Source organism: Lipophrys pholis, assembly GCF_963383615.2.
Source record: "Lipophrys pholis genome assembly, chromosome: 6".
NCBI lineage: Eukaryota > Metazoa > Chordata > Actinopteri > Blenniiformes > Blenniidae > Lipophrys > Lipophrys pholis.
In genome coordinates this window covers 18148225-18164768 of record NC_137629.1, presented here as the reverse complement: position 1 = coordinate 18164768, position 16544 = coordinate 18148225, and the positions used below count along the sequence as shown (strand labels likewise).

Sequence of the window (16544 nt, the reverse complement as noted above, 5' to 3'; positions counted from 1 at the left end):
TTCTTCTTTCTTTTTCCTGCATTTCACACAAACTCTTGTGTCCTTTTGTTTCCCGGCTGTATGTCTTTGTGATGCTAAATGTCACCGGGAGCACCCCAACATGTCTGTGTTAGTGTGACTTAATTGTCTTGCATCTCTTGGGTTTCTGAAAGAAGGACGTGAATGAAGCCAGTGTTATTGTGCAGGTTTGTGTGCTGTGCATGCACGTGCCTCGTCCTTACAATAGATTACTGGTGTATGTCTGGGCTTTAAGTAGGGCCAGACTCAATGAGCTGCTCTTTGTCATCAATGGGGACTGAGATAATTGATCCATAGAAACGTCTACTGTCATTAGAGAGTGTTGGGGAGGGGCTCCCGGATACAAAAAGCTTCTTGAAATGTTCACTGTTGCTGATGAGAAAATGAGTCCAGATGTGTTGTCTGGTTGAACTTCACTCACATTATGTCAAAGCTTCACTTCTGCACTTGGTAGTCGGCCGGAGATAAATCACTCACATCAAATTGAACTGGATGTTCAGTTGCAGAAGGGTCAGACTGTTAATTACATGCATGCTCGTATCACATATTCCGTTCTGGCAGTTATTAATCAAGTTTGCTGACAGTTTGCTGGAAGAGTCGTTTCACTTAGAATATCTGGAGGAGCTGAAACGGTCTGTACACGATGCAAATGTTGCCGGGATTGTTTTTCCACACAGGACTAGGGGATTGTCGCCAGAATCGTTCTAGTCTTTTCGCTTTCACCATAACTGTGCAATTTCATGTGGCATACTTTAAAAATTATACATTCTCTTTGCCAGTTGACACATAAAGAGCTTATATGTTTACCTCATTTGATACAGGAATCATAAATCACATTTCTGGAATGTGAGACTTATTGGAGACACGAGATTTGAAACTTAGGACCACTGCGTCTTGTGTTATTGTTGGCAGCAGAGAGATAAGAATGTTTGTTCGAGTTAAAATTACTGACGGGCTCAGCTGAGGCCAGACTTGAGATTCAATAAAGATGTTTTAACGCAGTAAAGCTGAAATGGAAACCTCGGTTGCGTCGGCAGAGTTGAGCAATAGTAAAAGGTCGGTCTCCGTTGGTAAATTCCTCGTTGATTCCGCTGTCACTCGTTTGCCACTCGTGGAAAAAAGTTCAGCACTCAGAATCCTTCTCTGTGAGATGATTGGTTTCTTTAGGGTCCGTGGTCGGAGGTTACACTTAAATGGGAAATAAATTATGTTAAAGCATCTAATGATGACAGATAAATAATCGAAGGAGCGATCCAGACCGGTTGTGGTTTTACTGTGTGTGAATTGATCTGTTAATGGTAGCCGGTGTTTATTATTCTGAATGATTCTGTACTGTGGATGAAGGTATGTGCTGCACAGCCATAACAAGAACCAGCTCCTCTTCAGGCACTGCCTGAGGAAAAAAAAAAAAAAAAAAAAGGTTCTGCCCTGTCAGTGGCTAACTGTTGCAAGGCTGGACACTTGGTCAAAGAGGAAAGTCAAATCTGCTTTGGGTTATTCCTGACAGGCCGACTCAGTGTCAGGCTTCAGGTACGGGACAGTGGAGTCGATCAAAGAGGCGAGGGTCGGCCCACCGCCCCTTCTGCACGTGGAACATCTCCCTGTTCATAATCAGTTCAGGGCATTATGACTGAAACTTAAAGCCTGCATGACCTCAGCACTTCGGCCTCTTGGAGAGCTGGAGACGTTCTGCAGTCTGGCGTTGTGCGGGCCGTCGCTGGTGGCAGCAAGCCGGGCATCATTACGGTTTGGGAAAGAACAGGTTCTGCTATCGCAGTGACATTCTGCAGATAAGATAAGGGCATGCGATTGGGGCACACACACACCGTCTGTGAGTTTTATAGTTCAAAGATCAACAGTTGAGCAGCTCAGCTCAGTGGAACTGTGGCCTAGTATTTGCACACTTGCAATTATTAACCAATAAACTCTAAGTCAACTATCCTGCGTCGTTGTCCGTGCTTCATAACGAGGTGTCTTTGTTTCAATTTAGATTATTTACAAGTCTTATCATTGGGAGTCACCACTTTGGTGAACTTCTTAGTGACGTTGAGTTACTTGAAAAAAACGGGTTATGGTACAAAGGTTACACAGGCAGAGGAAGAGCAGGCTGCTGAGACTCGACCGTTACAGAGGAGTGTATTCTCTGATTAGTTCCTCTCGTCTGCTGTTTTTTCCCACCCTCAGCCTCTTAGAGGAGAAGACTTAAGATATCTTTAGTCCAGAACGCCAGTATTCATTAAACCTACATCTAACATGCTGATAGAAAGTGGTTTATGTTATGTAGTTCATGCTGAATTAGGCAATAGCAGATGATTTTTTTTATATATATTTTTTTTATTTTTGCAGGACGGGTTCCCAGAAAAAGCCACAGGGCCTTTAAAGATATTGTTTGTGTAATCACATAAAGTCTAGACATTGAGATCTTTGTTAACGGTCCATGTTATGTAACAGGGACTGAGAGAGTGTCTAGCACAAGGCCACAAGAGATACTGGTGTTACGTATCTGCAGTTCTATGTCTTCACGCACTAGTAGAACGTCATAGATTCATGGGTTCCCCCCGGAATGAAATAAAGTCAGTTTGATGGGGGAGTTTTGGTAGTCGGACCATGTGCACATAAAACTGTTTGTCTCACATTTGTAACTGTGGGCTTTATCTTTCCAAGAACTGCAGCACACTTAAATGCAGCCTTTGTTCTTTCCTTAATTGGAACATGAGAGAAATACTGCGTTTCTAATCCCAAACTGGTTTCCCGCCAGGTATGAGAGGGGCTCTCGCTCATTCAGATGCGTCATCCAAGGAACCGTCCTCAGTCCCACCCATAGGTGTGGTCGCAACCAACGGAAAATTCACACGTGGGCGTCTGACTCATGATAGTCACTGCAAACTACTCGCATCAAAGCCATGTTTTGGGTTAGATTTCCATTTTGTGTCCAATTAAAAGAAATTAAATCCTTTGCTCCTCGGATTTATGGTCAAACGAAAAGTTCAGCGCAGCGTTGTTCTGCACACGCGGTGAAATCGAAGGGAGTGGGTCCATGTGGAGTAGATCTGCACAGCTTGAGGTAACACATGAGAAACGTTATGTTGACAAGCAGTAATGATATGATTTGCGATGATTACAAATAATGTGCACTTCCTCTTTCCCCTGATTTACACCAGCTGTGATTTGGTCATGTTTTTGTTTGTTTGTTTGTTTGTTTTCCATCACACTTGTGTCTGCACATTCCACCAGCAGATTTTCACAAGCAGAGTAGTTTGGGGACTTTTTCTTTTTTAACTTTTTGGTAATTTTCCTTCATTGTTGTGCCTCTGATGGCCCTGTGGTCATTAGCTGTGTAATAATTAGAGTTGTCAATTCATTAATAACGTTTCACACAATTTCTGAGAATCATTTTTTTTTTATGCATGACGCTTGCTTTCGTATTGTAAATCTTGGCATTTGAACTTGCGGAGCACACGTATACATCATTTATCGCGGTTAAGTCATTTGCAATATGTCAATGTCGCAGTGACGATACATTTGGGATATATTGTCCACCCCTAATGTCGAGATTAAACCAAAGCATGCGCAGTAATCTCTAATAACATTCCTGAGCGATGGACTGGATTACTTCAGCATCTTAAATCAAAACTTTCCCAGTACTTCTTTTTTCTTTGCTTCTTTGACCTTTTCCAAAAACCCAGGGTTACAGTATTTGTTCTCTCTTCCTACATTCCAGTATTAATAGGAGAATCTAAAACAACATCTCCTCAGCCTTCGCTGCTGACCCCTGCGTTTGTTATGCCTGCATTCGGTTACATGAGGATGTGGAGGCGGGACACATGACTTCCAGATTGTGCAGGCTCACGTCTGTGATATGCTAATCGCTCGATAGATTGCGAGCGCTTGGCCGAAGTTGCTTCCCTGCGTCCTCACAGATCGGTCAAATGCAGCGATAACGCAAAGGTTCCTGTGGCTCACTGCCCAGTACGTGTGATATCCTCTCCTCGGCCTTCGGGGATAATTGATTTGAGGTGTCATGAGGTTTGGGTCTCATGAAGCAGGGGAGGAGATGAACCTGGCAGTGAGTTTGAGTGGCCAGAGGAAACGGGGCAGGAAGAGACGGCGGCTACACGTGCCTGTTACCTCTTATCAGTTTCCTGCTGCGGCGGCATGGCAGGTCTGCCGTCGGGGGGCTCTCGTGGCGCAGCGTTGTGCTCTGCCAGCAACAACCGCCTTATCCAAAAACAAATCAGCTTATCGCCGTGTGCGCAAAAATGTAGGCCGTGCCGAGAGGAAGTGCAATAACAGTGGTGATACTTTGTGGATTAGTTGTTTCAGTGGACCTCTGTTTGGTGAAGGAGGTGATTTTGTCGCTTGCGGCCTTGATTTAGTTTTAGAGTTGCCTTCCTCTTCAACAACTGTGGAATGTTAAGTTTCTCTCTTGTGCTCATTTTGTATGCTCAGAGTGTCGCATCAATTCAATGGCAGTGTGTGCGTCTGCGATTCCATCACTTTGCATCCTTTGCTTCGGCCTGTAGCCCCCCTCTTCCTCCTCCTCCAATGGCCAAGTGAGCGACAGATCAGTGGGGGGTAGATGCTCTGTGTGGGAACAATTGAGCACCCCTCCTTTTTTTTTTTTTTTTTTTTTTTTTAAGGCTGGCTTTACTGACCCCCACCTCCCCTCCCTCCTCCTCCTCCTCACCACATTCCACACTGGACCACCAAGACCTGCACACAGGAGCCCTGGAGCTGGGAACACACGGCAACAAAGAGAGCGCTGGAGGGGCTGACTACATGCAGAGAAAGAGAGGGGATTTGACTGACAGGAAAGAGTTTTGTACCGAGGTCGATGTGTGAATATCCAGGAGTGTTGGGCTTGGTAGGAGGCAGTGGGAGCGTGAATGTGTGTGTGTGTTTGTGTGTGACACACTCTTGAGGAATCTAGGGATGTATCTGGATGCATGCATGCACTATGAATCATCTTTGGTCAGCCACGGAGGCTTGTACGTGCAGGCCACTATGACCGTACATGTCCGAGCACAAAGCAAGGGTTTTTTTTTTTTCCCCTCGTGGCCCCAGCAGTCAGTGAAACTTGCCTGAATCATTTGGTGGATCTGTGTGGGTCTCCGCCTGATGCAAGCTGAGAAAACCTGATCCTGACTTTGTGGTTTTCTGTATTTTGAGATTAGTGGGAGCGACCCCCTAAAATTCCTTGTTAACACATCCTGTTTGCACACAGTTAAAGAGTCAGGATGTCTTTTTTTTTTTTTTTTTTTTTTTTCCTGAATCCCCCCCCTTCCCCCCCCACACCTCAAACTGTTATGTCTTGACTGACATATCGATTCATTTTCTTCTCTGGCAGCTCGCTCTTTAGCGGCTCCTCTGGGAGGTTCTCTTTCAGTCCGAGTCTCTCCTTTTCTTCCTCATCCCTGGATGATTTCCTCTCCCTTTCACTGGTGGTGGTGGTTTACTGGCACTCTACTGCCATTCAGCCCACCTCACTCCCGTCTCGTCTGCTTTTCTTTTTTGCCCTTTGTTATTTATTTCTGTGCAGGCTTTTAGATGATGTGTGAGCCAAGTCCTAACCACATCTCTTGTTAACATCCATCTCCCTATAGCTTTGATCTCAGATTTCATAGTCGGGGAGTCACAAATACTTTTTTCTCTCTCTTTGATGATCGGTACGGATTATTATATGACTGAACTATATCACTGCGTAACAGGAACATTCTCAAGTAAGCATGGGTTGAAGAGAACTGTAAACACTACACCACTTGAAATTTCTTTTAATTGTAGGTTCAGGACTAAAAGCCGGCCCGTATCAGACCGGTTGTTTTGAGAGCGCTGCTCCTGTGCATTGGCCTCAGCTTCTCGACGACATCCGAGTCCTCGGGGGGGCAGAAGTTCTGCTCACCTGATGCTCAGTCGTGGAAATTCTGTTTGTCCCTCTGATATTAGAGATGCCCGCTTGCCTCTCGTGTGTCAACCACCGCTGTGCCGGTGTCACTCAGCTGGCTGTGAGGAGTGTGGCAAAGGGCCCCCGCGGCCCTGATCCCAAACTGCAGGGGAGCGTGAACCCCTTTCCACTGACAACAACCAAAGTCTCGCGCTCGCTCACCACAGAGCTGCCAGCGAGTGTCCGCAGCGTGGTTATGATGTGGGTGTGACTCAGTCGATGGTAATTGATTTCCGGTGCAGCCGCAGTGAGCTTGAAGTCGGCGTTGATAGCCGTGATCATCATTAGAATGCGTGCTACTCGCCGGAGGCCCGTGTGGTTAGAGAAAGCAGCGAGGGAGCGAAGCCAGGGACTTGCCTGGGTGTTTGGACTGAAACCCCAGTGCTGGGTGCCGGCCAGAGGAGCTGTAATCCCAGCTAATTACTCCCAAGGCCTCCATCAAGACTCCCACTGACAAGGCAGTCACTCACTTAGCTCACTTTTCCAAACTACAGTTAGCTTAATAAGTTTCCTAATATTTGCTCAGTTCCTCTGTGTGCTGCTCGCACATAGATTTATTTTCCTATGAATTATATTGTTTGAGACGAAAACGTCTGGTCTTTTTTTTTTTTTTTCGCCTGTCAAGCAATACAATACTCGGGAGCGCAGTCTTTGGCTGCTTCACGCGATTTAGCGAGTTTGATGAGTTGATGCCATGTGTTAAAAGCCGGTCCTCGAAGCTCAAATTTAAGCCAAAAGGGAAATAATGGCAGACCTTCCTGCTGGCTGATGGCCGATAGCGGAGAAAAAGAAAACAACCACACACAAGAGAATTGAAATATTTTGCAGTTGTCTCCGGAGCAGCAAATAATTCGTCCAGCGAGCGTTTCTGAACGGGTAAAAAAAATGTGTTGTTTTGAGGTTCAGTTATTGTACATCAGGAGCTTTGATTTATCGAAACATTTGACGCATGTCATCAGGAACAGACTTTGCCATCCATGACCGAGGCCCATTAAACCATTGTAGCGAAAGGGTTAGGCTCTCTGCTCCCTTTGACAGTCGGCGATGAGAGGTTCTCTTCCCACCGCCCTCCGCCGGTGTCCGGTTTCCTAAGGCCCAACAGGTATATCAGAATCTTTGTTGCCCTTTTGTAGCTCTGAGCTTCCAGAAACCTGAGCTTGTACCTGACCTCATTCTGCCTGGGGGGGCTTCGCCGGGCCCTGTCCTGCCTCAACATCTGGTGGACTTCAGCTGCTTTTGGACGTCTGTTATAAACATTGTCAAAGAGCTCCCTGTCCCTTCGGAGTGCTGCCTTGGCTTCTGCTGGCAATGTAGAAAAGTGTTCTGTGCTGGAGAAGTCCTAGAAAGGCTTTTCTATGTCTCTAGAAACTTGGATTTTATGAATTCTTTCGAGATGGAGTCAAATGTTGGTGCTGGACGATGCAAACGACAAGATTTTTTAAAGTGTGTTGCTTACGTGCAGTGTGTGCAGAGCCCATGTTATTGAGAGTTTGTGAGCTCAACGGTAGTCCACTCCTTTGACAGCACAACAGTGTTTCTTGCAGGGCCCCGTGGTAAAGCACTTGGCCTTAAGTAAAGGGTGTTTTTCATCTTCTTCTTGAAAGTCTGTTTTCATTTGTGTGCCATGAGTCAGTGGAAAGATGGAGGGCTGGTGCAGAGGGACGAGCCAGGAAGGTCTTTTGTGGCTCTTTTTTTTCTTCTCTCTCTCCCTCCCTCTTTCTCTCTTCTTGTGATAATCGTGCTGTGCTGTAACTTGTTCACTCCGTTTCTCTGCGAAACCTCTGCCTGTCTCTGCAAATCTCAAACACAACAGCGTCTCGCTCGCTCACTCATATTTCCTAACACACGCACACACTGACAGACTGGAGCATCAAGGTGGGATCTGTTGTAAAAGCAAGCAGGTCAGACGCTGCAAATATGCGGCTCATCAAAAGACGTGTAAGCTGAAAGAAAGATGTGGAAAGGGGTGAAAGATTAGACTAGTTGTTAACATGAATCATCTCCAGCTCCCACTGATAGATCCAGCAGTCGCTGAGATGTGATTCCCGGCGGGAAACAGTCGGAAGGAAGGTTCTTTGATTTACTCGCAAGAGTTTTGTTTAGTTTTGCCTTTTATGTCTGGAACAGTTCTCTGGACATTACCCGACTCAGAAAACCGGGCTGCACAGGTCTGCGTGCCTGAGCAGCAGCGAAGCCGATCAGCAGTGGTTCATTTATTTACCAGGAGGAAGTTAAACAATAGCTTGAAGTTTGTGTGGCGCAGGGTGTGAAAGTCGCCCAAACTGAATTACATCCTGAGACAAACCACTTCTGTTTGAAGTCTCAACTCCCTGCGGCATAGTTAAGAGGAATCATGGCTTGTAGCTCTCATGCTCGGCGGTTTGTCCTTTTAGTCTGCTCTGGTGCTTTTGCAGGTGTGTTTGTATATTACTTGACCCCTATCAGACTGGATCATAGCATTATGTTCTCATTTGAATTGTTATATACTCTCGTTCATAAGAATAGCTGTTTTTCAGCTGCATTTGCATGGATTGTAATTCACAGCTGAATCAACGTTCATCCAGAATTTTTCTCCCTGAGATGATTTCACTCCACGGGTCAGCATTCAAGAGCAGCTCTGCAGATTCTCTTCGACCGCAGGGGAGTTTATATAAGTTCTCCAGCAGGTGAACTTGCGGAGCAGCCCCGCCGTGGCTGGAATTTGGTTTCTGACTTGTTAAATGTATTTGGGGAAGTGCACAAGCGAGCTGAAGCCCTGACAAAGCAGTGACCTGGGAAGTGGTGTAGGCAGGGAGCTTTTGTGTGGGGAGACAAAGCCGGAGATGCCGGGCCGGGACGGGAGAGGGGAAACGGACAGAGCGAGAGGCCGGGGCAATGTTGTGGAATCTCCCCAGGGGCTTCTGGGTAAATGTTCATGGATGACAGCGTTTTGGAATGTTCACAAATGGTGAGTTTTAATTGGCCTGAGGCCCCGACTGGTTTAGTAATCAGAAATGGACTCTGATGGCGCAGGGCTCAGATTTATGGATCCCAGGATGTGCTTTTGTTTGTCAGATCGAGCGTCTTTTTCACAAATTAAGCAACACATTGGAGGAAATGGGGTGAGATTTGGCTCGGATTACCATTTAAATGTGGTAATTCTTCACTGCGGATAAGAAGTAAGCAGCGTTTGAGTTTTTCTGCAGTGATACATCTGTGCACAAAGCAGCAGCAGCTGATGATGCTGCAGAGATTGTAGCGAGTTCAGCTCGCTGTGCCGCAGCAGACACGCTTTCCTTCCTCTTCATCCACATGCCATGTGACAAGCAAACCTTGGCAGTTTGGTGTTTTGACAGCTGTGTTGTGGAACAGATTTTAATTTGAGATTTATTGCGCGGAAACATCCTCCGACTCCGATATCCTCCAAACCCCCGTGGCTGATGGTGCAGCTTCACTTGAGAAAGCACTCTAACACAGAACTTCCTTCCTCATAAGTGGCCAGTGAGCATTGTTGTGACTGAAGCAATGGCCTCGTGTCACAAACGATGACGGTGTTTCTCATGCTCATCGCCATATGGAAGGGGGGGCTTTCACTGAACTGTACATTTCACACTTTGCCAGACAGCTTATCTATTGTATGATTTACTTCTTTTGGTTGATGCTGAGTCATGAGTCTGGTCTGCATTAGTGTTGTGACTCATCATGTGAGGGCTTGTGGTTTCTGATCAGCTGCTCGCATACTGAGTGACAGACACACAATGAATAGTTGCAAAGCCGATGCATAACCCGACTTTCTCTCTCGGTACTGAAAGTGGAGCCATAGAACTCTCAGTTCGAGGACTGCCATCATGTGCTGGTTGCGTAATTGTCTCTGACTTGCAGCTGTAGAGCTCCACCATGCAATCGTCCATCTAAGAGCAACTATATATATCACAACATGACAAAAATACCAAAATTAACAGGGTTTGGAGAAACTCAATCTACACTGACCTTCACCATAGTCAGACATGAGGTAGTAACTCTTTGGTTTATATTTTAAATAGCGATCATGTAAAAGGGCGTTACTTATTATGTATAAGTAAAGCCAAGGTTTACAGCTTGTATGTAGCAAGTAAGTACACTTAGAACTATGGTATAATGGTTTGTGTTTGTGTGTCTAATTGGAAACGTATATAATTCAGTTGCACCTAAGATCAGTATCATGATATCACTTTTACTTGGACTGAAAAGATCTAAGCTGATTACATCCATATATATATATATGTTTTGATCATGCACATTGGCTCATTAGTTTAGTTTCCTCAAGAAGGTTTATTCAAGCCGGAATTGTGTATTTCTTTGCTGCCCCTCACAGTGGAGTTACTTCTATTCAGGATGTTCTCTTCTGCCTCAGACAGCCACATCTGTTGGAACATGTATGAACAAAGGTTTTTCAGCACAACATGATTGACAGTAATGCGTTGTTTGCCTGTAGACTCCTTTCATCATTGGATTAGTGTAAACATCCCCCTGAAAGTATTAATTTATTGTACATGAGGCATAAATGTGATGATTAGATAACGACCAGATTGGGAAATGTGTTTAGATTCTGTTGGTGTAGTCCATATTTATTTAATCTGCTCTTGTTATACCTTCAAATATGATACGTGACCCCGATGATGCAATATCTTCCATTTTGAACAGGTAATTTAGATTTTTTATTTATTTTATTTTATTGAGGCATACATACAGATGTTAAGGTTACAGTTTCGAGCAACTCCACTAAAAGATTTTACTGCTTAACTTTTGAATTTAAAAGCGGTCACCCACTCCAGTTGCATCCTTTACAAGCTATAGGCCAGTTATGGGAGTGGTGTTATGTCTGAGTCGTAGCTTGTCTGGAGCCTGGAAACTCATCTGAAGAGAGTGACGCTGTGTTGTGGAGTGTGATGCTTCAGCGTGGACGTTCAGGTGAATGTTGCCCTTTTGAAGGTCGTCTGTGTAAACACCGGACAGTCTTAGATTAGCCGTCATATCCTGCACGGCATCAAATTATCCCCCTCTGACACGTGCAGAATAGATTATTTTAAACAGGAGTTTTAAGTGTATCAACTACTTATTGTGTCGGGAACTTTTGTGCACCATTTTGTTGAAGCTCTTCGGTCAGACTCGGCTTCTTTTCCATTTCCCTCACAGACAGCAAGCTAAAAAGCATTATTGGTTTGGCCAGAGCTGCTATAAACTTGTCATTACTCTATTTTTGTAAGGGGCTGAAGTGTAGAAAAAGAGTAGGTGGAACTATTGCCCAGCCCTGATTATCTCCATATGAACAGCCCAGTCTCTAATAATGGTTTCCGCTTACAGCGTAATGTTGTTGAACAGCTTTTTCTCTTTGCGGTGATCCGGCCGTAGCTCAGAGTAAAACTGTGTACGCAGGTTATTAGAGTGAGAGAAATATGGACGAGGGTTGCGTTTATTTTGGGCTTCAAACTGCAGTTTAAATAGTTTTTCCTGCATCTGACCGTGACTTTACTTCACCCGCTTTTGGAAATGCAGGGGTGCTAAATGTGCTCACGGTTCTGTGGCTTCCTTTTCCATCTATGCCTCCATATCGGTACATCTGTGTGTTAATGGCCCAAGTGTAAAGGGGGGGGGTTATGAAGGGCATCACTGAGAAAGCCCTTGGAGAGGAGCGGGGAAACTCTGGATGGAGGAACACGAACAAGACACACTTTTCCCCCTCCCTAAACTACCACTGGCATCGTGCCCTTGAGCAAGAGTCTGCGGTTGTACTGTAATGCCCCCTTCCCGTTCAGCCACAACCCCCCCATCCCCCTATTCATTCCTCCATGTTGTAAATAAGACTCTTACTGGGCTCACCCGGTTAAAGGGCTTCTTGAAAGGACGGCCGAGGGGTTTATTTTGTAAAAGAGACCCTTTTTAATGGCGCTGTGAAAAGTTGTGGTGTAAAATTAGACAGCAGCGGTCCAGAAACTGTACTTTCTGCTTCATAGTTTGAGTTTTGTTATCCTTAATGTCAGGCTGATCTCAAGCGGGAGATTCCATCCCTAAATCCTGTATAATTACGCAGCCTTGAACGCATTCATTCCACGGTTTTGGATAGGAGATGCCAGGCTTTAATTCCAAAATGACACATTCAGCATTTGAAAAAAAACCAAAAAAAAAAACACTGGCTTTCACAAGCTAACTTCCAAAGTTAATAAAAGGTATGTGTTTTGAGTATTCGCCATTAAAACAACTTTTATTTCCTCGTTCAAGGACGAAATTGTCGGAATGGTTGTGTGAAAAGTTATTTTTAACGGATAAATGGTATTTTTGAAAGAGGAGCGTGCCAAAGGAATCTGGAACACCATAGCCATTATGGGTTTTTGAGATAAAAGAGTGAGACAGAAAAGAGAGGTGTGATTTGACAACATGCTGTAACAGGAGGGAATTTAAGGAGGGAAAGACTCGGAGACGGCAATCAGATGGAAATGAAATTATTTTTCAGCTTTTCACCTCGTCTTTAAAGTTGTGGCTTCGCCTCGTGCCCCATTCACTCGCACCCGCGGACAATTTATTAAGCCTCGAAGGGACATCGCGCTTCGCAAGCGTGGCGTCGCACCTATAAAAGGCAGCGGGGTCGACTCTTCCACCCTGGGTTCAGCTCGTTGCGATTGTGCATGACAGGAAGTGGAGCAGAAAAGAAAGTTAGCCAACAAATGGCACCAATCCCTAAACCAGCCCCCCTCCGGGGTAATTACACCCTAGACAGAGGTGAGGAGCACGAGGAGAATGTTATGGCTGCAGGGCGTGCAAATTTACAACAGTCTGTGTGAGCAACGCTCCGCAGACTGGCAGCACTCTGCTCTTTACATGTTACAGCAGGGAGCATAATATGCCAATTAATAGTCAACCTTCGTGTTCAGGAGGGCTGTTTCACATTCATGAGTCGGCTGCAAATGTGTCAGTGCTTTGTTCTGTTTGAGACGGTCGGAGATAAATCACTGCAGCTTGGAATACATTCATGTGTTTGTAAATCAAAATACCAAAGGGCTAATAACTGCAATTCTTCTGGGATTAAATTGATGCGCGTGCACATTCAGTTCACCACTTCATTGTTTAGAATGTTGGATACAAAGGTTTGATTAGACAGCGGGCTGTCGGTGACGTGCTGTACCTCGTGGCCTTGTAAACAACTCTTGTTGAGCAGGGCACAGAAATAATCCTCGAGGGACCTTTGCTGACTTCAGTGTACGACTGTTCAGGTTTCCTATTTATATTTTCTGCAAGTGTATGCGACTTTTACAACTCCTAATTGCTTCTATGTGTGTTTTTTTTTTTTGGGTGTGTGTTATTATTGGGGGCTTTGGGGCGTAAGTTACTGTGTGTGGTGGATGTGCTGGTCGGCGGACAGGAGGGGGGGGTCAGAGGACGGGACCTCTCTCAGAGGAGTTGCTGTTAACCCCTGACCTCGCTGCTTAAGCCTGCAGGGTGGTGGCGAGGCTGAGGTGGGTGGGGTAGGGGTGGGGGGGGGCACTTTGAGGTCCGTCTGGTTCAGGGGCACATGATGGCAGGCAGAGGGGGTGGTGAGGTGTCTAATCTGGTTTTTGTCTGTGAGGCGTTTTTCACCTCCCCCACCGTCCTTCCTCTGAGAAACGTTTGAGAGGCAGGACAATGTCAAAGGGAAGTGACTTATTTTATGAGCCATTTAAAGGGGATGGTGGTCTTCCCCACAAAGGGAAGGCCGAGGAACAGCACAGAACAGATGAATGCTGCGGCACACCGTCACATGTTTGTTTACAAGATGTCGTGCTCTTGTTTTGCCCTCCATAAATGGCAGTTTTCCTCCTCTAAGTGACTCTTTGAACAATGCTCTGTCACTTATTACATCTTGAACTGAAGGAGTCCTTAAAAAGAGCTTGCATCAGGCGACCAAGAGCCAACTTCACTCATCATACTGTGGCTTTTGATGCCAGTTAAGGTTTTAAAAAAATCCCTTTTTATGAAAGAGCAAGGCGGCAACACGTCTATGTGTTGGTAATTGTTATGAAATCCAACTGCTCTCATTCACCATTGACCCTCTTTTTGTTTCAGCCATGCACCCCCACCCCCCCACCCCTCCGGCGGTTTGAGAAATTGGCTGCCAAAGTGTTTTCACAAAGTATGCATTAGCTAAGAATCTGCAGTTTTCGGAGACCTAATCCTCCGAGCTAACAACGTGACATTTGTGCAGACATTCCTGTGAAATATTGACCATCTCACTTTTATTTGTGTACTTTGGTAACGAGCGCTATTTTCCACATGGATATGGCCCTTTTGATTCTACGGCTGTGCTCTGGGCAGGCAGGGGGCCCTGCTGGAGGAGAGACTGGATGGCTGTTTCACCCAAAGGTTCAGGCTCTGTGTGTGTGTGTGCGTGTGTGCGTGCGTGCGTGCGTGCGTGCGTGCGTGCGTGCGTGCGTGCGTGCGTGCGTGCTCCCTGTACCTCCAATCACGCTCGTACAAAGAGCCATGTGTTGAGCAGTGATGTGATGTGAGAATATGTTTAGGTAGGAGCTGCCAACTGTGCCTGGGTATGTGTGCATGTAGGGGAGGGATGGGTGGAGAGAGATGAGTTTGAGGAGAGGACTGTGAGAGAAGGAGTGATTTGAGGCTTATTTAGCCCTAGACTGAGGGGTCCAGTTTATGGCGCCACGGTGCATCCCTCCCCCTGTTGCCCTGTTTAGATAGTTGTATTGCTGTGAGTCACTTCTGACCCTCGCAGTTCAACTTTTTAGCTCCAATTTTAGAGAAACAGGGATCCTGTCCTGACATGTTGTTCAGTTTGGGCAGTGTTGCTTCTTTTGCTGTTTGACCTGGTTTTTAAAAACTTTCTAATAGTTGTGTGAGCCCCCGTCAGACTCGTATCTATGGGAGGCTGATTTAAAATACGAGTGCATGCACTCAAATATTTAAAATCCTCCTTGAAGTCCGCTTGCACCTTTACAGTTGCTATTACTTTCTCCACCTCGTTGTCTGACATGCCAACCAGCCGCGAGGACATAAACATCCCACTTAAATGTGAATGAGATGAGGTTGGCTTCAACGACGTCATCCTAAGTTCTAGTAGAGCAGCTTCTGTGTGTTGAATTCAACAGAATAGAAAGTTGACTGGCCCTCAGCCTCGATACGGCAGAATCCCGTCGTCCATCCCCATCATTCTAATCACCATGTGTAACGACGCTTGTTGTGCAGGTTCATTAATATTGAGTTGATCAAGTTAAACATTTTAAACAGCAGGGTTAAAATGAGTCTTGAAATGTTTTTTTTTACAGCTGTAACAAGCTGCGGTTTATCTGCAATATGTAGACACAAACCCCACCCCATAGTTTGGCAACACTTGTGGACCGCGGCCTAATTTAGCAAAGCTTCGCTCTAACGGTGTTGAATGTAGTCACGGCCGCAAGTTTTATTAATGCACAGCTAAATGCTACAACTTTCTGTCTTTCTGGTTTCCAGGTAAATATTTTCAAAAGTTGGTGGGAAAAATCCAGTTTTTCATACACAGCCCAATCTGGTCTTGCATCATTATTATTATTTAGTTTTGTTTTCACTCGTTTGAAAAGCGATCCAGTCGGTGACTCAAACTTGGGCGAAAATCCAAGCCGTGGATTTTGTGATCCCTTAATCCCCCCGCTAAAGTCCATCTGAAAACTATGAAGTGCTGACCCAAAGCTGAACCAAATTAATCTGGGATTTTGAGCGATTCTGTAAATAAAAGTTCATCAAAACACCACCGATGATGTCAAAGCTGTAGTCATTCCTCAACATGCGAGGCCTGCCAGTAGCAGTAAGGCGTGTGTCGCTCGCCGAGTTCGTGAGCACAAGCTGGTGGGGAAAACCAAACAGGCTCTTGGTGCTGGGATGCAATGAAAGGATCCCTGTGTTCTCCCAAATTCCAACAGCCACGTTTAAAACAAAACATTATTGCAGCTGCGACTTTGCATTCGTCCTACTCTGACCCTCATTTTTAATTGGATGTTAAGCTCGCGTTTGACATATGTTGACAGTTCCCGTTTGACCAAAGAGAGTATTTAGGTTTTCATAGAGGGAAAAGAAACATAGCATAGTTTGTGTTGGGCTTTTGGACTCGAGTCTTAAACATGTCTATTTGGAAAGCGATCATTTTGGAAATGTTAACACATCATCTGTCTACTCTGTCAGGTTCTGAACGTTTCAGCTAATACGTTGATGTTACAAAAGGCTGAAAGAGTTCACAGCCCCATGTCAGTTTACAAAGACAGATTTAAGGGCTTGACCACTTGACACTCAGGAGCCTGGGGTCATGTATGGAAATCACACCTGTGGCGTTTCCACTCAGACTCCAGTGTCTTCGATTTAGTGAGATTGTCCTCGGATGGTGATTTGAAAGTCATGATTGTTTGGTGGTCCCGGTGCTCATGTGTGCCGACTCAGGGCAACTGTGTGTGTTTGTGTCTGAAGTCAAACTCACCTGCAAAGTGGGTGAAAAGTTAATCCTCTCCTCTTAAAAACTGTGTTTTGGAAGGACACAGCACTCTGAGAGACAGCTTCAGCACTGAACTATCAATCAGACAGGGGAGTGCCAGGATAAGAGCGAGGCTCT

At 45.4% G+C, this 16544-nt stretch overlaps 1 protein-coding gene across 1 annotated transcript in view; it reads left to right on the top strand.

Moving 5' to 3' along the window:
* Positions 1 to 16544, top strand: part of gpc4 (glypican 4) — a 30568-nt gene that overhangs the window by 2750 nt on the left and 11274 nt on the right. The gene's annotated exons all lie outside the window — the stretch shown is intronic.